This window comes from Leptinotarsa decemlineata, unplaced genomic scaffold, assembly GCF_025532065.1.
Source record: "Leptinotarsa decemlineata unplaced genomic scaffold, Ldec_3_MD MMD2_tig00026354_RagTag_RagTag, whole genome shotgun sequence".
Classification (NCBI taxonomy): domain Eukaryota; kingdom Metazoa; phylum Arthropoda; class Insecta; order Coleoptera; family Chrysomelidae; genus Leptinotarsa; species Leptinotarsa decemlineata.
Genome location: NW_027412702.1, coordinates 18,551,556 through 18,578,018, shown reverse-complemented (window position 1 = coordinate 18,578,018; position 26,463 = coordinate 18,551,556). Strand labels below are relative to the sequence as shown.

At 34.6% G+C, this 26,463-nt stretch overlaps 1 protein-coding gene across 3 annotated transcripts in view; it reads right to left on the bottom strand.

Annotated features, from left to right (window-relative positions):
• LOC111508060 (retinal guanylyl cyclase 2) overlaps window positions 1-24,959 on the bottom strand; it is a 307,875-nt gene extending 282,916 nt beyond the window's left edge. The window contains exons 1-2 of one of the 3 annotated variants that reach the window (XM_074184092.1): window positions 24,731-24,959; window positions 23,224-23,480 (exon numbers count right to left, since the gene is read on the bottom strand). The gene's annotated coding sequence lies outside the window, so the exon portion shown is untranslated. The remainder of the gene's footprint in view (window positions 1-23,223; window positions 23,481-24,730) is intronic. The other 2 variants (XM_074184091.1, XM_074184093.1) reach the window with 2 other exon arrangements.
• Between the last annotated feature and the right edge of the window lie 1,504 nt (window positions 24,960-26,463).

Here is a 26,463-nt window from a genome sequence, read left to right as displayed (position 1 = left end):
ACGATTTGGTGTTGGGAAAAAACTCTAGTAATATTTATTACTACACCAAAGGTTCCAAACAGTGCATCATAAGTATAAAAATGGATGTTTGTTGGTTGGTTGGTTGGTTGCTTGGTTGGTTGGTTGGTTGGTTGGTTGGTTGGTAAGTGATAAACTTCTACATCGCTCAACCGATCGTGATGAAACTTGACATGTGTAAGTAACTTTTCATAGAAAAGGTTTTTGGGCTATCAATTTTTCTGTAACTCGCCACTAGATGGAGCTGTACAACAATTTTTTGAAAGCACTGTTCTATAACACTGCGCATGCCTAAGTTCGTTGATTCTTATTCTGTCAAAACATTGGAACAGCAGCGATACAGCAACATAGTACTAGTCTAATATATTGAAATGGATGTTTGTTGGTTGGTTCATTGGTTGGTTGGTTGGTAAGTGATAAACTTCTACATCGCTCAACCGATCGTGATGAAACTTGACATGTGTAAGTAATTTTTCATAGAGAAAGTTTTTAGGCTATCAGTTTTTCTGTAACTAGCCACTAGATGGCGCTGTAGAACAATTTTTTAAAAACACTGTTCTATAAAGCTGCGCACGCCTAAGTTCGTTGATTCTGATTCTGTCGGAACATTGGAACAGCAGCGATACAGCAACATAGTTCTAATTAGTACTACAACTACCAAATTCTACGCGGGCGAAGCCGCGGGCAACAACTAGTTATATATAAACGAAAATATGGAAAAAAAAAGAATCCAATATATTGCTTTGCTGACGACAGCACACTTGTCCCGTCATTTCATTTGGATTCCAGGACATCAGCTACGGAGGCGCATCTTCACCAGCAGCATTAGGTTGCATATCCTAATGAGGATTCAGATGTGATTTCGAATTGGGGTGACGGTAACCAGGTTCAATTCAATGGCACATAAACCCAGGCATAGATTTTCTCCATAAAGGTAAATGTCTCCGAACCGGATATAATAATGTCAGGTCATTGTGAATCGCTCATTTCTCACAGGCACCACCCTAAGAGCGCCTTAAGGATTTTCCTGTAGTGCTTGTGTTCTATCCTTAAGAAACAAAATTTACCTCAACAAATTTATCGAAGCAGAAAACGGAATGGTCTGTCCTGACATTATTATATCCGCTTCGGAGACATTCATCTTTTTTTAACCCAAGTATGCTGTCGTCAGCAAAGCAATATATTGACGGCCAATTACAGGGAACGTTCTTTCGGGAAGCTGAAGAACCATACACAAAAACAATTCGATAAGCCACAGCATCGAAATTTGGGCAGCAGACCCTCATGCCACACATGGTCAAAAGCCTCAGAAATATCAAGCGCAATAGCTCTTGACTCAATGTTTCCCAAAGCCATATTGATGATCGCTCAAGATGTATTTTTGTACATTATCAAATGTAGCATATACTTTTCAGACAGAAGTTGATCTAGCGTAGATATAATATTTTCTTGAAAATACAGTGCTAAGACAGTTTCAGTGTGAGAGAAAAAATTATATGCATCAGAACTACTACAAACTTCAAAAAAGTGTGTGTCAAAAAAATTTAGCTGTTTTATGTTGAGGCATTCGTCAGAAATGAATTTATTGGGTTTTGAGAAGTAAGAGGGATAGTTTTTCGAAACATCAACATTCTATAAAAGCTAGGTATAGAAATTGAATTTCTTCCACTTATTATTCAATTGTAAGAGAAATTTAAAAAACGGGTAACCGACGGATCGGACTATTCAATGGTTGAAATTACACAGTAACTTTCCGGGATGAACTTTCCAGGTTGCCCATTATTATACTTCAGCAGCTCATTATTGATTCAGCTCCGTTTGTTTTTCAGATCGTGAAAGTTCAGTATTCTACTCACGAAAAAAGTCATTACTCGCTTGAATAACTTACGACGGTTTTTTTTTGTTCAAAATTGGCTTTATTCATCAACTCAATCTCCATCAAGAGCCACACACATATTAGCGTCGCTCTAAAATTCCAATACCATTTTTGTAAAACGATTTATTTATTGCCTGAAAATAGACCTCAATTTCGGCAATCACTTCTTCATTCAAGCAAAATTTGTTACTGGTGAACATTTTTTGAGGTCTGCGAACAGCCAGTAGTCGCTGGGAGCTGAATCTGGCGAATACGGTGGATATGGGAGCAATTCGAAGTTCAATTCATGTAGTTTTGCCACTGTTTTAATTGATTTGCGACACGGTACGTTATCTTGATGAAACAATTTTTTTTCTTTGCCATATGTCGTCGTTTCTTTGCAATTTTGGCCTTCAAACGCTCCAATAACGCTTCATAATATTCACTGTTGATGGTATTTTCCTTCTCAAGATAGTCGCACATCCCAAAATACCAAGGCCGATTGTTGTGCTTTCGCCGCTTTGGACGAGGTTTACCAGTTGCTCTACACTCAAATGGCGATTGTTTTGATTCCGGAGTAAAGTAATGGATCCATGTTTCATCTATTGTCGCATATCGACGCAGAAACTCCGGTTTGTTATGTTTGAACATGGCCAAACACTGCTCAAAATCATCAAGATGTTCTTGTTTTTGGTCAACAGTGAGATCGCGCACCACCCACTTCGAACGGAGCTTTCTCACGGTGTGTGTGCTCATGCCAACATGTTTTTTGATATCTATATAATGTCAGCTAACTCACGCAACTTCACTTTTGTGCATTTTTTTTCTGGTGTCAGTGCCTTATTTGGACGTCCACTGCGTTCTGCATCATCGGTGTCTCTACGACCACGTGTGAAGTCAGCAAACCAATTTTTAATTGTTGTATCTGACGGAGAGGAGTCCTTATAACACTTTTTAAGTTCGAAAGGTATTTTTCCCATCAAGAAGCACTGCAAAATTAAAGCAACACGAAATTGTTTTTGGTCCATTGTTTTGAAAATAACAAAAATAGTGTCACTCTTAGCACAATAACTCACAAACTTATGATTAGATTATCATGGAATATCAATAACTTCCTTTTGAAGGTTAGTACTAACTGAAATAGCGGTGAATGCAATACAACTAGCCCGATACTTTTCATCCCAGGTAGTAAATAGGTTCATAACTACAATTTCTTTTTTTCGCACCTGCAAGAAATCAATTTGTATATTTCTCTCATGAATTCCAGACAATATATGATATTCCACTGTTATGATTGTGAGATTTCAATATAGTATTCAAAGAACTCTCAATTTTTGGAAATTCAATCAATCAATCAATATAGGTTTTATTGTCGAAAGATTAGTATCTTTATTTATTTATTTATTTCAACGGGCAAGCCAATTTTTACAAATATCTTTTTATAAATTGTACATGTGCTTACAAACTAAAGATACATCAGATGTTTTTAATCGATTTTTTGAAGGATAATAATGATGAATTAAACAATTCCACGTTAAGATGGTAATGATTTGCTGATTTCAATATCCTACATATTGTTTCATTCTGACCATAATTGGTTCTACAAAAAGGAATTTTATAAATATCACTATTTCTGGTTCTTCTATCATTCACAGAGAGAGTAGTACAAAGCTCAACTATTTGGAGAATCAATATAGCCGTTTAATACTTTGTGGACAAACACAAGATCTGTTTAACAAAGTCTTGTAAATAAACTAAATGAATGTCATAAAATATAAAAAATACAATACATGAAATAAAATTTAAAAAATACAAACATAGCAATTTCACAAATAAAACATTAAGAAGGCAAATAAGTTTAGGTTAACATTGAAAAATCAAGTAGAATTTACAGGTTATCATGGTAGAATTCATGGATCGAATAGTAAGCTTTTTTGATTTAAAGATCTTTAACTGTACTTCGGAACTTTTTGATATCTGTGCTGCTTTTTAGAATGGTAGAAAGGTGATTATATACTCTAATACTTTCATAAATCAGAGAATGCTGAGTCAAGGTGAATAGGTAAGTAAAGCATATGGCTGATGGTGTTGTGACAATTTGTTCCGCTAGTTTGTTGCTAGTTTTATTTTAATGAATTGAGCATACTGTTTCCATTATGTATAAAAAGTTGACAGTTAATATTTTGTGGCTGAAAAATAAAGGCTTGCAGTGATCTCTCGGCTTAGACTTAAGGTATCTCAAAGACCTCTTCTGTAGCTTAAATATCGTATATTTTGTAACTGTAAATTACAACGGCCCCAGAAAGCTATTTCATAGTGAATATGAGATTCGATTAGTGCAAAGTAAGCCATTCTAGATGTACTGTACCCTAGTTCATTTGATATCACTCTAATAGCACAACATCCACTAGATATTTTTTTACTCAGATGGGATACATGATGTTTTAAAAATTTAATTTATTGTCTATGTGAATGACTAGGGCTGTTTGTTTTCTATGTAGTGGTTATCCAAATCTAAATCGTCTAGTATACATTTGAAAGTAACTAGTTTTGTTTAGGTTGAAGCACAAGGAGTTCGCGTTACACCAGGCTTGAATTTGTTGAATATCTATTTTTATCATATTTGATAGCTGATTAATTTCTCTATTACTCCATATAATAGTAGTATCGTCGGCAAATACAGAAAATTGTCCTGCGATGTTAATGGTTATTAGGTCATTTGGGTATATCAAAAACAGCATTGGTCCTGAAACAGACCCCTGAGGTATTCCATGTTTTATGTTTTATGTCAGACTGTCCACTTGATGTTTTCACCACCTGTCGACGTCCTGTCAAATATGAACCAAACCAGTTTGAATTTGGTCCTCTTATCCCATAATAGCTGAGCTTCGGCAGCAGTGTCTTATGATCAATACAATCGAAAGCTTTCGAGAAATCACAAAACACTGCTGCAACAGCCTTACCATAATTTATGCTAGAGTATGCATTTTCTAGAAAGGAGAAAATGGCATCTGTGGTATTTTTCGTACTTTGAAAACCAAAAAGAAGGCTAGATAGCACATTGTTCATCGATAAGAAGGACATTAGTCTTTTTTTCGACTTTTTTCATATCAACTTTGTATTATTTTATTTTTCATTATTTTATCCACATACATTTCCTGCAACATGCTGTGTACCTGTGATAAATAGAAGTATATCTATCGATCTACAGTGAAAAGTTTATGAGACGTTTCCCTACTTTTTCGAAATATTACATCTCAAACAGACATCTCGAATAATTTCTTTGACAAGGAACAGGTTTCATTTCTCACGGTACCAACCGGTCCTTTCATGTTATGATTAACGTACCATAATGACCCACTGTCGAGGGAGTCAAATTCGCACAGTAAATGTAGGGATGCTGTTGAAGAGAGTAATGGCAGAGGCCGAAGCTTTTCATTATGCAATAAATTTTAATCTATCCCGTCGTTAATCTCACTGTTTATCTCCGGTTCTCAACGGCTGAACTTCTCGTTCACGGAAATGTTTCATGCCGTTCGTTTAATTTCATTTGCTGCTGGACGCTGAACGATTCATTTTATTTGAAATTCCTGGAGTACTGGCATATGGAATGTAATTAGTATAACCAGCAGGTTGCTGTCGACGGGGTTGGCTCTCTTCTTCCATTGTCTTACTGCTTGAACTACTGGTTGAAGCTTTTTGTCTGTTACTCAGCTATCGGTAAGCACCGCTGGACATGGAAATAACAGGATCACTCGTGTTACGAATGACATCCCAACGGATGGTTTCATCCCACGGTTAATGTATGACTCTGATCTCATCAGTTCTCAGTAGGGTTCCCTCTCGTCAGAGAAACCAATATCCTGGTAATGCGACTCTCTTTCTCATTTTAGGGGGACCTTCGTAGTAATCAGAGAATTCGACCCTGAGTGTACAAAGGTAATGAAAGTCGATTAAAAAATTTCATCTGACCTCCCTGTAACATTAGATCAAGAGCAATAGTTTCGCAGTTCTTCAACACCTGATCCTGTTAACAAATTACAAAATTACAAATTATAAAATTACAGACCTATAGCATTACTATCAAATATAAGTAAGATTTTTGAAAGAATCATATATAATCGCCTTATATCCTACCTTGAAACATTCGAACTATTAAGTGATACACAAAACGGTTTTCGAAAGGGTAAATCGACAACAAGAGCAATATATCAAGCTTTATGTTCAGTCATAAATAGTCAAAACAACAAGAAACATAGCTTAATGATTAACTTAGATCTTTCAAAAGCTTTTGACAATGTCAATCATAAAACATTGCTAAATAAACTTGAGGCTTATGGAATCAGGGGAACCTCAGCTAACTTGATAGAATCATACTTATATAATAGAAAACAGTACGTGGTCGAAAAATGTCACATCACAAATGAGGTTATAAGGTCTGATGAACTAACAATAATTAGAGGGGTACCACAAGGATCAATTCTAGGTCCATTGCTGTACATTCTCTATACCAATGAACTACAAATGGACAACAACTTAAACACTATACAATTTGCTGATGACACAACCGTTATCCTTGAAGAACAAAATGGAGATGACTTGGAAAGAAATGTGTTCGATGCTTTAAGTACCCTGGAAGCTTGGTTTGCACAAAATCACCTAAAGCTGAACCCTAATAAAACACAGGCAATCAAATTCTCACAGTCAGCTGAAAATGATTATACTTTTTCGGATGGTAAATCAACAATAACAACTAGTAAAAGTTCAAAATTCCTGGGAATTGAGCTAGATTTTAGACTGGATTGGAAATCTCATCTGGATACTTTGTCAGAAAATGTTGCAAGGCATTGCTATGCCCTAAGAGTCATCACTAAAACAATAAATGTTCAAGCGTCAATGTCTGTCTATTATGCACAAGTCCACTCAAGACTTAAATACGGCTTAATTTTTTGGGGTGCATCTGTGAACGTTAAAAAAATTTTTTCACTTCAAAAACGTTGCCTAAGAATTATTTATAAATCCAAACAAACTGATAGCTGTAAACCTTTATTCATAGAAAAGAAAGTACTGACCCTATACAGTCAGTATATTCTTGACAGCATAATGTTTATTAAAAGCAATCCAAAGCTTTTTAACGACTTTGATAAAGCACACATCTACCCAACAAGAAATAAAGCAGATTTGGTTACTAATATTCCTAATTTTACTTATATTCAGAAAAATATACCGTATACTCTAATAAAAATCTATAACAAACTTCCAAATGCACTAAGAAGCCTCTCTAAAACAACACTCAAAAATAAACTTAAAAACTTTCTTCTAAATAGAGCATACTACTCAACTGATGAATATTTTAAAAATACCATCCCTTCAGATTTTACCTGCTAAAATGTCTCACATTTAATTGATTTCAATTTTTAAATGTTTTTAACTGTATATTTATTACACTGACATGTTCTACGCTCATCTGGGCATTTTACTTCATTGTAATTGAACAAATAATAAATAATAAATAAATAAAATAAATGTAGGATGCCTGCTGGTGCAGCCAGGAAGTAGAACAGATACTTCCTCAAGAGACGTAACATCTTATCAATCGGCCTTGTACAAAATATTTCGAATAGCAGAAGCAAGAGCTGTGGCAGGAGAAAAAAGAAGTTTATCGCAACAGGTCAGCAAACGCTTACGCTAAAACGATGAATCGCCCAAACTAGGAACGAAAAAGGCATGCACGGCTTAATCCAAAATATCTTCAAGTGCAGATCCCATATGGAAAATTTGCTGTGGACATCAAGGTAGAAAACTGGCTCCTCAAATATCCGATAGCTTCAATATCGACCAATCAATTGAAATCGATTCAGTATGCATTATAGCAAAGAATACCCCAGAAGAGGCTTCACAAGTACTATTCTAGAGCTTCACATTTTGTCCTGGATGGCTAAAAGTTACCTATGAGAATCAGAAGAGCATTTCCTGGCTAGAAGATGTAGTTAGTATCCTGCATAATGGTTTAAACAAATCCCATATTGAATGTTTCTGGACATAATTCAGGTTGTCAAAAATTTGTTTCATTTCCATAATCCACTATCTCACATTCTCATATCTAGAACACTTCAAGAGTATCATCTTCAAGAGGAAGATTAAACTTGCTGTTGAAGATCACTTGGTGCCTGAAACACGTATCGAGGTGTTGAAAATAACGTTTTGGTGTTGGGATAAAACTCCTATAATATTCATTACTACACCAAAGGTTCCAAACAGTGCAGCATAAGCCTATTTTGATTTCCTACAGCTCTTCTCTATTGAGATTCATTTTGTTCAGGTGTCCGATAAATTGACAATGTTCAGTGGGAAGTGCCTGGATGGCTCATTGGTGTCCAACCACTGTTTTGAACATCTCTATTTATAGTAGAAGATCCATTTTTCTTCACGTGACGATCCGATCCAAAAAAGGATCGTTATAGTTGCGCAGAAGCAAAATAAACAGACCTCGAAACGCGACAACTTTTGCCGATCGTTCAAATTGTGGAGCACACACTTTTCGAGTTTTTGATCTTTACGATACGTTTTAAACCATCAAAAACCGCATGAGAGCTGACACCCAGCTCTTCCACCATTCCACGCACCGTTTATGATGGGTCAGTCTTATGATGGATCAGTCTTCATTACTCCATTCTCGATTCCTTTAGATCGACCGCTTTAGAGCTCACCTCCGGAGCTAAAATCATCGGAACGAAATTTCGCAAGCCAACGTCGAAAAGTGCCAAATACCTGGTTAATTTTTCGAGCTGGTTCGATTTGAATTCATAAAAAATAGTCGAAAATGCTTAATGGCATCAATCTATAAAGTACAAAATTCTCAATCGATCAGTAGAATAAATATTTATTAATATATGAAGCTATTTCAACACATGATATTACTACTGGCTATTAAGAGATTCTCCAATTTTTCCGGTAGAACCGGAAAAAGTCTCCCATTGTTTTATTATCAGAAACATCGACTTCAGAAACCTATATCTCTGTTCCGAATTTCGAATATTTAGTATCACAAACAACGGAAGGACGCCACGTACAATGTTTCCGTTGTCACCCTGTATAATGAAAGGAAGATGTTCAATCGATTACCTGAATATAAAAAATCAAATCTGGAGACAGAATTCAGAAAGAAGGTTGAGGAAATATTTTCAATTAGGTCCTTTTGTAGTGTTGAATATTTTAATGGCAAGACGTTTTGAATGTTCAGACTAAGAATTTCATTTTGTTAATTGTAAATATATATGTTCATCTATTTGTTTTTGACAAGGTGTTATAATGTGAAGTTTATTTTCTTTTTGTTAACATCATAATGTTTTTATTCATACATTTCATCATTTTATTCCTAAACACAAAGCATTTCCTCATTCATATACGCACTAGAAATCGCATCGTGATATGAAACGCACGTTGATTGGTAAGACCTCGATAATCTCTAGCTCGGGCAAGTTTCGACTTTCAAAGGTTGTAGTTCGTAGGGGGGCGAGAGCGAAAACCAGATTTAGGAAGATATTTCTACAGATATATTTTTCGTTAGGTTTTGGGATTAACGACTGAGGTTAGTATTTGTTTTTATGCAGGAAGTGATCGAATACGGTGTTCCTCAAGGCTCTGTCCTAAGTTTCATACTCTTTAATATATATTTCAATGCATTATTCTTCCTCGTGGTGACATAGATATTGACGCCGATGACATAGATATTGTGTATCAGGACGAGATTTAGACCGCCCTCAAGAAAAAAGCCAAAATAGGCTTTGAATTGATAAAAAATTGGCTGGATCACAAACTACTCACTATGAACCTAGAAAAAACTAATATTGTACATTCAATATCAAAATCTTTTGGACAAAAATCTTTTTCTTATATTGCACCAAAACTATACAACTCTCTTCCGTATAGAAAAACCAGCATCAACTGTTCTTTTCTATTAAAAAAACCCTATTAGATCGTCTTCAAAAAACACCTAGAAGTTCAATTGGTGACATTATCAAACAAAAAAATCAATGTAAATGTAATCTGGTTTGTTACTTTTTGATTATCAGTTATTTATTCACCCATTTATATAATGTGCACTTGTATTGTCGTTATTTTCAATCATGAATAAATGATATAATTATTATTATCAATGTATATGTATAAGAGTATGTATATTTATCTGTATATAATGTATTTATTGTGATGTATATACTTATAATCTTTATCTATAATGTTTTTCGATGCAGCAATTATACGTTTTATGCTTTGTCAAACAAGATTTTTTTCTCTCGACAATAAAGTATACCTTGATTAGTTATTCCACCGATAACTGTTGGAAAGCAACAAAACGTCGCGAATGAAATATGATATTTGCTGGTACACCTGCTATATTTTTTTATTTTACGTTTGAGAAAGCTATTGTATAACGAAACACGTGTCTTGGTTTTTGTTAAACACTTTATAGTGGAAATCATACAATCAACTGTATTAATGAGTTTTACTGTAACTTCATATGACATAATAATAATACTAATAATAATATCGTTTATTATGCATGGAAAATACATTTATACATAAAAGGAAAAGCGTTAGCCAAAGGCTGTCTTCCACTCCTCCCAAAAATTATGCAGTGAGTGTAAGAAAATAATTATAAAAATACTTATTTACTATCATAACAATGATAGAGAAGAGAAAAACATTATAGATCATATAGTTGCTAATAACTCCTAATATTCTTAACATTATTTTGGTCAATTTAACCATTTCATTACACTACCATACATTGAATTTTAAATTAGCACTGAGCAGTAAGCATCTGTGATTTAATTTATTTCTTAAATTGATGAATATTATGATTTAAAGGGGGGTAAAATTTCATTCAGATAAGAAGGGGCTTCCATTTCCATTTTCACTTGAAATCGATATCTACCTCAAAAATTTTTCATTTTATATTCCATCAGACGTGAACTAATACGTGGTTTCTAGTGAATTTCTATACGTGTTATATCTCGGTTTCCAATATTACCACAGCTCTTCGGAAATTGACTACCAAATCAATATTTGCCATGCCAAGTTGATACATTTCAATAACGACATAGAAAGTTTCTATGAGCTGGTAAGGAGCATTGCAGGAATTTTGTTTTCAAGAATTTTTGACGTTAGGACTATTCATGGTAAATCGATTCAGATTACTGTATAAGTACTTGAGAAGTCTAGTAGTCGCGCACGTGGCATTATTGTTTTGTTTGTTAGTCTTGAGGATCCCATTTTAGGTTTGAAAATATGTCATTCAAAATTATAATAGTTTGCTAGAATGTGTTTTCGCTGCCTTCCAGTTAGCTATCAGCCGATAGCCGAAGAAAATCTATAACGTATTCAAGAAACACTTTATTGTGAGATTTTCCCTAAACAGTTTCACAAAAACGCAACACCTGTTTCGCTATACAATAGCTTCTTCAAGCCTGTCTATATTCTAACAGTAGCGTAGTGTAGTATTATAGTGGTATAAAGTATAGTAATATAGTAGTATAGTAGTGTAATGATATAGTATAATAGTTTAGTAGTATAGAGGTATAGTACTAGTTTCGCTATACAATAACTCCTTCAAGCATGTCTATTCTAACAGTAGTGTAGTATAGTACTATAGTGGTATAGAAATATAATAGGATAGTAATATAGTAGTATAGTAGTGTAGTGGTATAGTAAGTAGTATAGTACTTTAGTAGTATTGTACATACATGTCTGAAGAAGCGATTATATAGCGAAACAGTGTTGCATTTTTGTAAAACCGTCAAGTGAAAATCTCACAATAAAGGGTTTCTTGAATACTTTTAGTTAGCATTAATGAAAGATCTTTTGCAAAAAAAAATTCCTAGTCGTAGGCATAATATGAACTTGGATAATTTGCCATTTTTCGGAATGGACATAGAGAATGGTGATAGATTTCATTCTAATCGCTATATAGGCATTTTCCTGACTGATAGATTGCAGATTGTCGAGATTGACAAGACATTTAACGTAATGAAGAACCATGTGTGTTTCTGTTCGTTAAGATTATCTTAACCCCATTACCTGACACCCATGTAAGGACCTAACGTTTTTCTAATCGTTATCGAAAGTGTTTTAAGCAGTAACAGAACCTTGTTTAGAGATTGTATCTATTTGCACCAGATGAATGATGTTATTAGGAGTGAAGGTTACTAGAAGTCTGTCTTCTAAAATATTTTTTTCATTAGAATAACCTATATCTGTCGTATATAAAATTCTTAAATTGTCTCCTTGGTTTGTTCTTACTCAGTCATAAGCTGCTAGATTCATCGCTTATATAGTCTAGAATAATGATAAATGATAATAATAATATATATTTACATAAAGGTCATTTTACACAGATATAAAGCTCAGAAAAGAACGATTTTCACATTTTTTACATAACGATGAAGAAATAGAAAACCCATACCATTCTTTCCCAGGAAATATTACATTCATTGTAAAAAAATATTGTGGGAATATGTTATTCCATATAAGCTCTTTGAAGACCCTGTCCATGGATGTACTTGAACATATACAGTACTTGCTGCTAAAAATAAGTTCGTTATTGAATAACACGAGTTCGGACTTCCATTGTCTGATATATAAAATGATTTGAAATGCTTGAAACGACTAAAAAAGAAGAATTAAAAATAAATAGCTGTAAAAAACAATTATATTATAATATTAAGCAAAAAACCTGAAATGAAATAATAGTGAAATAAAATACAAGTAAAAATAAAAAAAATTGAACAAAAAATTAAAATAAAGAAAAACAAATTGAAAAAAAAGGTAAAAATAAAAAGTTGAGACATTTCAAACCAAGTTAGTTCATGACGTTTCGATTGTTAGTATCCACAATCGTCTTCGGGTGATGACTGGACTGATGACTATTTAAGGTTCGTTCAAGTAACTTCACTTATCCCCGCTTTCCATTTTTTCCGCTTCACTGGTTCAGTGGGAGATGACCGTTTGGCGGGAGTTGGCCATTTTTCGCTTGATGATGGGTTTCCATATGTTGCGTTTTTCTACGCTGGCTTGGCTGAATACCTTGTTGGACGACATGTATGCAACTTCCTTGAATTTTCTCTTTGAATGTTCCCCTCTGTGTAAGATCTCAGCTTGGGACCACTCGATGACTCGATGTTGTGTTGATGGGTCCAAACATGGTCTGCTATTCCTGATTTGCTGGTTTCCTCTCGCTGTGTGTGTTTCTTGTGCTCGGCAATGGATACATTCAATGGCCTCTCAGTTTCACCAATATAGGATTTTTCGTACTCACAGGGTATCCGGTGAATGTAATTCTTGGAATCGCAGTCCGCGTTTGGTGGCCTGGTTTTCGTGAGGCTGCTACGGATAATGTTACCGGATCTGAAGCAGGTTCTGATGTTGTACTTGGAACCAATTCTGCTTATTCTCTCCGATAATCCTCTTATGAGGGAAAGTGCAAGCACTGATTGTGACGGCTTCTCTTCCTTGCTAGGCTCCTGCTGTCTTTTAGCCAAAATCTTCTCTACCATCGCTTTGGAGTAGCCATTACGTGATGTCTAGTTCCTTTTCGAGACCTTCCTTCGTGTTACAGAGCCCGAAAGCACGGTCTAATAGAGTATTGATGATTCCTCTTTCAGTTGATTGATGGTGGTTGGATTTGTGGTTCAGATATTATCCCGTGTGAGTGGGTTTTCGGTATACAGATGTTTCCCACTTACTGTCGGTCCTCTTCACCAAAACGTCTAAGAATGGCAATCCGTTGCCATGGGTTTATCATTTATGAAGAGTTTTTCTTATCCAGATGTTCATAATTTATTTGAATTTTTGAAGAAGTTTATATAGAATATGAAATAAATGTGCTTACCTATATTTATTTAAATATTTGCCCATTTCGATATACCGAAGAAGCACTTTTACCAAATGCTAGAACTGCAATACTTTTCTCCACGCGCATTTCACTAACCTAGTTGACGTTTTCAGAAGATGAAGAACACGAGTGCCAACTTGGTAGGTGGAACGCACGTCGAAAAGTGTATTGCAGTTCTGGTGTTTGTGAAAAGTGCTTGTTTTGAATTTATTCTACGCAAGAGGCTCCTTTTTTTCTTTCACTTAGATATTATGGATAACTGCAGGAATTCACACATTCAAAATTTATTTCAAAAATTACACAAAAAATGTTGTTAATTTAAGTTAAAAACTCAAAGACGAACTATTCTCCCAAAGTTTTCAACTTCAAAACTGTGAAATTCTTTCAATCGAAACCATTTTCCTGAAAATATTGGCGTCAACGGAAGATGATTATGAGTTATGATGAAAATTGATAGAGGTAAATTTTTGAGGAGAGATAAGTATTTGGAAAGGAAGTTTATTAGCTTTCCACTTCTCTATCTTCAACCAAAAAAATTTGGAATATTTCGGAAGAAGAAAGTTATTCGGTTCAGAATGAACTCTCTACAAAGATGTATAGATTCTCCTATAGTTCATGTTCATATGAAAGTAGTTGTTGCGAGAGGATTTTTCTTCCATTATATATAAGTAATATCTTTCACGCATGACCCACACATCTTCAAACTTGGTTATTTCTTCACTTCAGAAGTTTCTCACATTGTGATGAAGATGAAAAAGAGAAAAGCCAAAAAGCTTTTTCCCATGAACTGATGATTATATTCGCACCAAATTCGCACACTATATTAATAGATGACTTTCAAGAGGTATAGGATTTGATTTTCAAAACAACACAAAAAATTTGAAAAAACTGATGAAATCTTCATTAGAATCGATAGAACGATCAATATAATTTAATGTTGGAAGATGATTTCATGCAAATGTTGTCCGCGGCTACGCTTCAGATGACCATGCATAAGGTCCAATTTTGACACTCTCTCTAACACATCGACCGGTTTTTCATGTATAAATGCTTCAACATTGGCTTACAGAGCGTCAGTCATTGCTGGTTTATCCCTGTAGACATGCCTTAACATGACCCCTCAAGAAATTATCCAAAGGCGTGCCATGTGGCATGTGGCATCATCTTGTTGAAACCACATATCAGGCATGTCCAATTCTTCCATTTTGGCAACAAAAAGTCATCAATCATTACACGGTAGCGCTAGCCATTCACAGTAACGTTCCGGCCATTGTCGTCTTTGAAGAAGTTTGGCCCGATGATGCCACCGACTCATAATCCACACCAAACAGTGGCTCTTGCAATACTTGTGGCTGGTCTTCACTCCAGATGCGGTAATTTTGCATGTTAACGTATCCATTCAACTAGAAATGAGCCTCGTCGCTGAACACAATTTTGGATAAAAATGTGGGTCTTCCTCCAACTTTGCCAGCGCCCATTCATCAAATGTTAGACGTTGTGGGAGTTCGTGTGGCTTATATTCTTGCACCAGCTGTATCTTATAAGGTTTTACACCTAAATCCTCCCGCAAAATTTTCCACGTAGTGGAGTAACAGAGGCCCAATTGCTGCGAACGGCGGCGAATCGTCATTTCACGGTCATCACGAACACTGGCGGATACAACCGCAATATTTTTTTCGGTCCTCACTCTACGAATGCGTGTTGGTGGTTTAATGTCCAATGTCCTCAGTAGGCCGCCGAAACTGCCCATAAATTGGAAGACGTGCACGATGCACTTTCTTCACCGAGCATGAATTTTGATAAAAATATTCAATAATTTGCAAGCGTTGTTCTTTCGTAAGTCGATTCATGGTTAAATTATAGACCAAACTAAACAAGTTTGACAATGACACAAAACACGATTCACGCGTGATCTGTCAAAAATAGTGTTGCCAAAAAGAGACCAGCAACAAAATCATTCATTACTTGGATGGACAGTGAAAAAGTATATTTTTTGATTATCTAGTTATACTTTGGTTTTTTTCATCGTGTTTTAGAACTCCCAGGAGCAAAGAGTTTAACTCATCAGCTATGTAGGTCTGATCCTGATGGTGGATATCGTTCACCGTACAAACAGCGTCGTTAAGTGCCAGCTCTCACGTAATGCCAACAGTTCTTGAGAAGTAAAATTCTCGTGGTTTCCGACAATAACAGAACATAACAAAGCCACTCGAGATTCTCACGTAGCAAGAGTCTGTTTGCCCTGTCTGCTATTAACTGATGAAAAATGGCGATGTGGCATGTGCCCCGCTAAACGTAGCATGTTCCGGCATTCGTTCAAATGTATTTCGTTGAGACGAAACATTGAGATTGTGTTAAATATAGCCATTGCGTATCAGTTCTGTGATAAAATATTCATAATAGTAATTACAAATTTTCAGCTTCAGAAATTCAGCTTCAGAAAAAATACATTGGAATCGTACGATGTGTACAAAACGGAATTAAATCAAGATAAATTAAAGGTGAATTTGTATGATTTCTCCTGATATAGTCTAAAATAATGTATACATTTACAATACGATACAATGTATACATCTTCATACAATAATAATTTTTCTTCTTCCAGAATGGGGTACAATACATCTGGGCGTATGTCGCCTGTTGTATGCTTTTTCCACCCCACTTGAAGAAGTATTCAACTTCTGTAATAAAATTATTATGAATTGAAGGGGTTATATTTTTTAGGAGTGATTAATTTTTTGGGAAAGGAAGTTTATGGCTTTCTACTACTCCATCTTGATACAAAAAAAAGAAGGATGAGGGAGTCTTCCAAAGAAAGGAAGGAAGTAACTCTATACATGGATGTGTAGATCATGCAAAGAAGTAACTTTCAGACATAAACTGAAAGAAAGTCTTCCTGAAACAGCTACTTTCATATAAACATTGAATTATACGAAAGAAAAAATTCTTTCGAAACAAATACTTCTATATGAACACTGAATTATACTGAAGATACTTTTCTCTACTCAGTTTGTATTTCAAACATTCGTTGTGGAATAAAAATCAGATATCATTCACATGAGTTCTACTTTAAATGAATGGTAACAAATTGCACTTACATAGAAAACTGCCATCCTCACTGGTATACACCGATGTTTCGCCTTAAGACACTTGCCCTGAGGCTCTTCAGTACCAAATTGGATAACATTATAGAAAATACACACACTTCATTCATGAATTACGATTTTTTAATGTCACGGAATAAGCTTGATCTGCATAATATGTCATCGATGACATCGTAATGACATTCATTCACCTATTTGATTTATTATATGATACTATGTATTAAGGCGAAACATCGGTGTATACCAGTGAGGATGGCAGTGTTCTATGTAAGTGCAATTTGTTACCATTCATTTAGAGCAGAACTCATGTGAATGATATCTGATTTTTATTCCACAACGAATGTTTGAAATACAAACTGAGTAGAGAAAAGTATCTTCTGTATAATTCAGTGTTCATATAGAAGTATTTGTTTCGAAAAAAAATTTTCTTTCGTATAATTCAATGTTTATATGAAAGTAGCTGTTTCAGGAGGACTTTCTTTTAGTTTGTGTCTGAAAGTTACTTCTTTGCACGATCTACACATCCATGTATAGAGTTACTTCCTTCCTTTCTTTGGAAGACTCCCTCATCCTTCTCTTTTTTTGTATCAAGATGGAGTAGTAGAAAGCCAAAAACTTTATTTCCCAAAAAAACATTATTATATGCATATAACAGCAGTGCTAGAGAATAAAAATGTAAACGTAAACAAAAAATACAAAGAATAATATAAATTTAGAAAATAGAAATTATAATAAAAAACTGGTAATCATAATGATGGTGATAATGCAGAGGAAGGGGTAACGATCAGCGATGCACGACTTTGAGGTGAGTCTTCACTTATTTTGTTATTTTTTAATATTTTGAATGTCATCGGGTTTTCTTGAATGTGTTGCTTGAGGGTCGGTTTAAATTCACCTAATTTTTTCATTTTTTTTTTAGATGTGTTGGAAGAAGTTTGTATAGTTAAGGTCCGAAAAAGAAATCGAATCTTTGTATACGACTTTTTTCAAAAGCGGGATTTTGATATGCAAGTTTTCGACTGATCTTGTCGTTTTGTGAGCGATAAAACTGAATTTCTGAATATTCAAGAACATCCATATCAAACAGTGGTAGCTCTATAAGTATCTAATGTTTAGTAATTTAGTTTTCTTGTATAGCTGTTCCGTTGGGAAACATCTAGCTCTTTTGAATGCAATTCAAGGTTGTTTTGAGTTGTTTGTAGGCAATTGATGGCATTATTCAATGCTCCTACTCACACAACAATACAATACCTGAGAATAGATTCTGCCAGTGAATTATATAAAATTAATATATTTTTTCGAGAGAGTATTCCCCCAAGGGTGTAGAATTTCAACATGAGAAGTCTCATTTTAGGCAGTTGCATGTCATATTCTTAGTGCAGGTGGGCATGTGTATTCTGAATTTGTTAATAGGAGGTTGGTCGTCAGAGTTTAATGAAAAGCACATAAATTTTGTCGTTTTTATATTAATACTCAGTAGGTTATTGTTGAACCAGATGTTCAATTTCTGTAGGTCTTTCTCAGCTCGATTGAAGATATTGTGCCAACTGTCATTTCTAATATTAGCGCTGTGTCATCAGCATAACAAATGATATGGCTATTTAAATTTTGTCTTTGGGATATAGCGTTAATGTATACAAGGAACAGAATTGGGCCCAAAACAGTTTCCTGTGGAACACCATTAATGACCCACTGAGTTGGTCCCCGATTTTAACTTTTTGTATCCGTTGTGACAAATAGTCCCGTAAGTCCAATGCATGGCCTCGAATTCCGTATGTAGAGAGTTTGTTCAATAGAATCTCATGTGAGACGGTACTAAAAGCCTTTGCTAAATCAATAAATACAGCTAGGCACTTTGATGATTTATCCAAGGCTTCAACTGTTTGACCTATAAAATCTATTATGGCATTTTCTGTGTTGGAATTGTTGATGAAACAGAATTGTCGTTCAGTTAGTACATGATATCTATTAAAAAATTCAATAAGTCGTTTTTTGAAGGATTTTTCGAAAACTTCTAACAAAGTATTGATAACAGAAATGGAACCATAATTATTCATTTCGATTTCCAGATTTAAAGACGGGGGTGACTCTACATTCTCTCCATTGGTGCGGTATATTTGAGTTTTTTTAAGACAAGTTATATACAGTGTCACCGATAAAGTCCGCATCAAATGGGAAACTTTTTTATTTATCGTTTTATGTGAAATTTGATTTTGGCAGTAGATTTTGCTTAAGAAATGATATCAAATGGCGTCTACAAAATAGGTCACGTGATTTCCTTAACCTGTCAAAATTAACATTTAAAAAAAGAAACATCGAAAAATGACATTATTCTTCAAAATATCCAAAAATATCAAAGGATAAAAACATTTTCTTTTGTAATTTTATACCCACACACCAAGTTTTAAACCCATAATAAGTATTTTATATTTTCACTATTTTTCCGCATTCCTGCTTTTTCTATTTATCAAAATTTAAGCACACCTGTACTAAATCATTTATTTTAACTAAACTCGTCACCAAATTTCTTTTTTTGTAATATAATAATATTTTAAGAGCCTCTTTGATGTTAAAAACAAATTTTGAAGAATAAAAGTTGTCAAACTTGATGCAAAGTTCATCTAGTTTCAACGGGGCTTTCCAAACTATACAGTACTTGAGTTTTTTAATGAGCAAATGGCCTCACAATATGAATTAGAACAAAACGGAACATTAGGAAACAATATCTTAGAGTGTTTATTGTTTTTTCAACAAAAATACAGTGGAAATTAATCTTAATTAAAAGGAACTAAAAATAAACATGTACCTATACCTAATAGCAAAAAAACACGAAAAAAAGACTCACGACATTGAATACACTACATTTCTGTATGTCTTCCATCGCGTTCTATGCAGATAATTGTCCTTCTTGATACATCTTTTATTTGAGTTGCTGATACTCACAGGGTTTATGTTTAAAATAGAGTTTCTAATAACAGTTTCTAGGTGATTCACGTCACGAAAAGGTCTTTGTTTATAAACGATTTGTTTTAAGTAACCCCACAAGAAAAAATCTAGTGGGGTTAAATCTGGCGACCTAGGCGGCCATATTTGCTCCATATTTCGCCCAATAACTTTGCTCCTAAACATTTCTAATAGTTTCTCTTTGACTTGTCTTGAACTATGAATAGGAGCCCCGTCACATTGATACCACAGACTGTGTCTTATTTCAACCGGCATATTGTCCACTATATCACTGATCTCAGTATTTAGAAATTGCAAATAATTCTGAGAAGTTAAATTGTGTCTAAAAAAGAATGGTCCCATTACCTGATTATTTAAAACACCGCACCACACATTTGTTTTAAATGAATATTGGTCCCGACATTCTATCACAAAATGAGGATTTTCCTGAGCCCACCACCTACAATTCTGGGAACTGACTACGCCGTTCGATGTGAAGGTAGCTTCGTCGGTCCATAGGATTTTGTAAGGAAATTTTCTGTTTAATTCTACTTCTCCTTGGTACCAGAAAGAGAAATCTAGTCGAACATCGAAATCTCTTTCCTTTAAGGTATTTATAAATTTGGGTTTGTAGGGTTTGAATTTATTTTTATGTAAAATTGTTCTTACGCTTTCTCTTTTAACGCCAGTTCTATCTACAATATTGGTAATACTTGATTTTCCCTGTTCGATAACATCCAGGCAGACAGCCAACTGAACCTCATCATTATTGCGTGATGGATTATGACGTTTTTTAAAAGTATTTTCAACTGAACCAGTCAGTTTAATTTTTTTTTTAAAATCCTACTTACAGTGGATTGCTGTATATGTCTACCAGGATGTCTTGCGTTAAAAATATCAGCCACTTGTCGATGCAATGTGTTTTCACCACAAATTAGCACAATTTCAATTTTTTCTTGTAAAGATAACATATTATTTAAATTTTCATACATTACATTGAACTAACGGGCATTAATTTATTCAGTGACAGTGACGTTTTCTAAAACACATTATGTAGTTTCATATTTTTTCACAGCCTACCCAGTTTTTTTAAATTAGTGTTGTTAGCGGAGTAGGTAAATGTAAATACTATGAGTTTTTTTCTTTTATTGAATGGGCTTCAAGAATCACGAAATGATGTTTCCTAATGTTCCGTTTTGTTCTAATTCATATTGTGAGGCCATTTGCTCATTGAAAAACTCAAGTACTGTATAGTTTTGAAAGCCCCGTTGAAACTAGATGAACTTTGCATCAAGTTTGACAACTTTTATTTTTCAAAATTTGTTTTTAACATCAAAGAGGCTCTTAAAATATTATTATATTACAAAAAAAGAAATTCGGTGACGAGTTTAGTTAAAATAAATGATTTAGTACAGGTGTGCTTAAATTTTGCTAAGTAGAAAAAGCAGGAGTGCGGAAAAATAGTGAAAATATAAAATACTTATTATGGGTTTGAAACTTAGTGTGTGGGTATAAAATTACAAAAGAAAATGTTTTTATCCTTTGATATTTTTGGATATTTTGAAGAATAATGTCATTTTTCGATGTTTCTTTTTTTAAATGTCAATTTTGACAGGTTAAGGAAATCACGTGACCTATTTTGTAGACGCCATTTGACATCATTTCTTAAGCAAAATCTACTGCCAAAATCAAATTTCACATAAAACGATACATGTATACATGTATAAATCTTGCAGTTATCAATTCATAGGATAAAACATTTTGAGTGAAGAAAATTAATAAAAAGGAATTTCTTGTGTCAAAAAAGTCCACAAAATGATTTTAGATGACCTCAAAGATACCCAATCTTTTTCAACTGGCTACTTGAAATGAAACCTCTGTCACTCTTCATAGATCTACTTCCTCATTTTTAGTTTCCTTAACTTTCGAAAGCATCTTAAAAACTTTTGTCATGTACCGGTCTCAACAATTTTAAGCATTATTCATGTATTCTGTTATTAATGCATATCAAGTGATACTAGACTTATTTACGACGTGAAACATTTTCTTTGTAGCGAGTTAATATAGTACGCTTAGTCTGACCAACATACTTTTTATTGCAATCTTCATAGCTTATTTTGAGAATCTCCTTCACTAGCGTCTGGTCTTTCGGGATGTTCATCGCTTGTTGAAGTGTACGAGCAGTTTTGAAAGTCATTTTCATATGCAATATTCAGAAAATTTGAACAAATCCGTTGACATATTTCAGTACACATGAAAAAATTATAAATTTTGAGTCTTCGTCTTTTTGAAGCGTCGAAGACTCAGATTCCTTATCAACTCATCTATTATATTTGAAAGATACCCATTAATTTTGGTTATTTCTTTGATATCATTACTTCTCTTATTGAAACAGAATGTGATCAGACTTTTAACAAGAAAGTATAGTCCCGTCATTTTTTTTGTGGACAATGGTTGAATCTGTCGGATATATTTGAAAGTGCTAGTATTCTTCTCATATAAATCAAATTCTATCTAAACCTCAAGCGGTGTTTCTTATAATAAAACATCCGGAATGTAGAAATAAATATTGATACCAATAATGTACACACACAAAATAAGTATCGTTATTTTTGAGTCACGTTTCACATAATAAAAGAATATTACGTGCTTACTGCTTATATTTTTATAATACTGTCAACAGTATATGTCTCTCGCACACTCTGTCGACTAAACACTGAGCGTTTGTCTGACGAGAGAGGAGGAGCCTGCCTTCCGCTGACATATGCGTGAGAGAAAGGGAAGCCAGAGAGACTGACGCTGTAACGCTTCAGGTAACCAAGCGGTTTCTCCTCCCATGAGAAGTTATCACTTCAAAAATGTGGAATTAGAACAGGGACAAAGATCCCATTCCAAATAGCCCGTTGTTCATTCTCTCACGTAACGATTACAGCTAGAAGACAGGAACAATTCAAAGCAATATCAATATTTCACAAAAGGTTATACTCGGAATCAATTGAATAACGACATTATATAAGGTGATGGTGCGCCCAGCTGCATATAAAATATCCTGATGATGCTAACTTGGCCAGCGATACTCGCGTCGAAAGACAGTATTTTTTGGCGTGGAAAAAGTCTTAAAGATATAATATTGTGCTAGAGAACAATATTCAGCATACCACACAAGAAATGTCCTGCCAAAATAATACTTTCGAATGAGAAGCGGGAAATCGATCGTGGGTAATTGGGACACCCTCCCATTCCTAAGGATTTTGACGTTGTCCCTCATTGGTGTCAAATGATTATCGTGCTATCTAGGGTGTACCTTTGCTTACTCCAGAAGGCTAGCAACTTAGTTATATACTAATACCAAATAGAATGATCCTGCATGCGTTGAAAAGTTGATTATGTTTAAGAAAAATGGTACCCACAAAATGTACGTAGTTACTCATTCCTAACAGTCCCCGTTTTGTACTAGTGCAGGACATCTTGGAAAAGTCCTAGGAAGACATAGAATGGTAACATTTCCATTGCCTAGAGACATAATTGAAACACCCGTCAAAATCCTACTAATGATTTTGGCGTTGTCCTTCATTGGTCCCAAATGGTCATCTTGCTGTTTGGGTTGCACTTTGTTTACTCCAGAATGCTATCGACTCAGTTCATGCTGATATCAAATAGAATGATCCTGCATACATTCAAGAGAAAAGTATGTTTTAGGGAAATGGTACTCGTCCACCTTACTCACAAAATTTACGTAATAATAAACAGCCGGTTTCGAGATCGCTGTATAGGTCGAAAGCGTTCAATTGAATGGTCTCCTCGAACACCAGACTCAAGTCTTTTGAGTTTTTTGTGGCCGCGAAGTGGCACCGCAAATTCTCTATTATGATATATGATCTGTATTATGATATAGAAGTCGGTGGACAACTTTTCCAGTACCTATGATTATTATGGTAGAAACAAATAAACTTGACGTGTGTTTGGATTTTTGCGCAGGGTTCGTTCGTTGGTAGTTGCGCCTTGCGGTGAGTTTTCAACAGTCCACTTTGAATATATGGGTTACCACCCCCAAGCATTTCCCGAATCTGCGGGATTTCATCCAAGAAAATAAATTGATTGGAGACTCAAACATCACAAATGACTCGAAAGGTTGGAGACCTATTTCTCTTCTCGAAACCGTTTCTCTTTAAAAACGATTTGAGTTGTAGCATAACAGTTACATGAAGCCAAATAGAGAGCTTTTTCAACTTTTTGAATATATCTACAAAAAGTTTCTCTCCTTTCATTATTCCAATAAAAAGTTCCTTGTATAACCCTTCAATTATTTTTTTTTTATATTGGTGGATAAGGAATACTTTTCACCAAAAACCTTTTCTATCCCAACTTCGTATAGTTTCAGAATCACATGATGTACGCTACGCAACTAAGTTTCACGAATTCCTTCTGAAATACTCAACAAGTCCAACTCCTAAAATACTCAACACGATTTCTGAAGAAATCACCAACAACGTAATGTAAGTTTATGAGCATTTTCTACTCATCATCAAGATCTAGTGATTTTCATCAAAACATTGAGTCTCAGTGAGGAGTGGTTACTATAGTTCTATATAACCATATCGCACAACCGCACTTTAGACAAATTCAGAGAAACTCAAAATAAAAACAAAGAATATTGTAAGTTTTACTTTAATTTTATTGCTGTACGTTTTATTGCGCTTAATATTTATCTTCAACATCTATCACCTTTTCAAAAAGTACTTTCGATATGCGCGTCTAAACTTCATATGTCTAAAAAATTTCTTTTCTCGTGGATGTTTACATTAAAACAATCTGAATCAACAACAAATATCACACTGTACAACTCACAAAATTAGTTGAGTTGATTCAAACAAAATTAAAGAGAGAAATCTTCCAAAGGAATACGTGTTTTCTTACCTTGTCAAAACAGGGCACCGGTGACGTGATAACTCGCGAGTTCCCGAATACTAACTGTTCACTGGAGTCCGGAGTCTGTAAAAGGGAATCCTGGGACTGGAATGACGGCGCCCCGCCAGAGACTCCTGGACCGGCCGAATCGATCGCTTTTAACCAGAGGCGGGACAATCAAATTGACACCGCGACGCAAAAATTCAATCTGACTGACAACATGCCTACCGTGTATTGTGCGTAAGCTCCTAGAAATACAGGGTCGGTAAATAGTGTTGACACGGTGTCATAATGTAAAATCAGCTTGAGTTGTGGCATTACAGTTTCATGAACTCAGCTATCTAGAAATATTTGTTTCGCATGAAAACAAATTATTAAAAGTCGAATTCCTTTCAGAGTATCATTTCTCGAACTATGGGAATGAGAAATCATCGACTTCATGTTGATGATAGACTACCTTGCACTACCAAGTGGCCTGATAGCCCGAAATCGGTCTGCAAGTGTGTTCCAATAATTGAAAATCGATTCCGCCAACAGCATATCAAATCAAATCAAATCAAAATGTACATTATTGTCGAAGATGAAATCTCATTGACAAAGTGTTACTATTCTAAGAAATATAAGATACACAACTTAAAATATATTGTCGAAGATAAAATATTATTGCCAAAAGTGTTATTACTTTAAAGAATATAAGTTATACAAATTGAAAGTAATATTTGAACATTTGGTGATTTCAGCATTTTGGGGTGAAAAAGTAGTCAGAAAGTAATGATATATATGCTACATATTGAAATAAATAATAATAATAATGAATATTCTCATGCAACACATTAATGTAAGTATGAGAATATAAAAACTATAAAGCATGAAAATATAAAACTGAATTCATAGAAAATAACAGTAAGTATCAACTCCGTAAACATTTTTAACTATACAGTTCAGAGCTAATTGTAAACATCAAACAAAAAGTTAAAAAAGTTACATAGTTTAAATACCAGTAGGTACTGAAACACAATAATTAAAATTAATTGTTTATATAATTCAAATTTCTGTCTGAATAGAATTCGTCCAAAGAAAAATTTGAAATCAGAAGCTTTTTTACAGACTTTCTAAATTTAGTGGTACATGTTATGCCTTTGATCTCAATTGGCAATTGGTTAAACATTTTTTCCATTATGTATGAAAGACTTCTCACTTTTTGATAATATTAGAATCGGTAAACCTATATTGGGCTCATTTCTGGCATTTCGTCGTGGTGAATTGAATATTTCCGTCCTATATTTTTTTTGCACCAGACATAACATTTCCAATATAAGTATGGAAGGCAAGGTCAAGATTTTATGCTTTCTGAATAAAGGTCGACAGGAATCCCTGAATCCAACTATACACATATTTCTAATTCCTCTTTTTTGTAGTTCAAACACCCTATCAAACATGTATTGGCAACACGTTCCCCCAAAAACAGATACCGTATCTCAGATGGGAATCGATAAGAGCAAAGTACACATTTTTTGCCATATTTTTACTCATCCAACGCTGGAAAGGTAGCTTTCCTAACATGAGTGCCCCTTGGGGTAACGTAAGGGTATGCGGTGCAGACCACACGGCTTACACCCAAAAGTTGTTGATGAACCGCCCTATCCCGCACCTATACGGGTAATGGGCGCGACATCTTCGACATATGATGTGTGGTAGAGGATGCTCGTGAGAGTCCTCGACGGTTACTCATCAAACGTTGG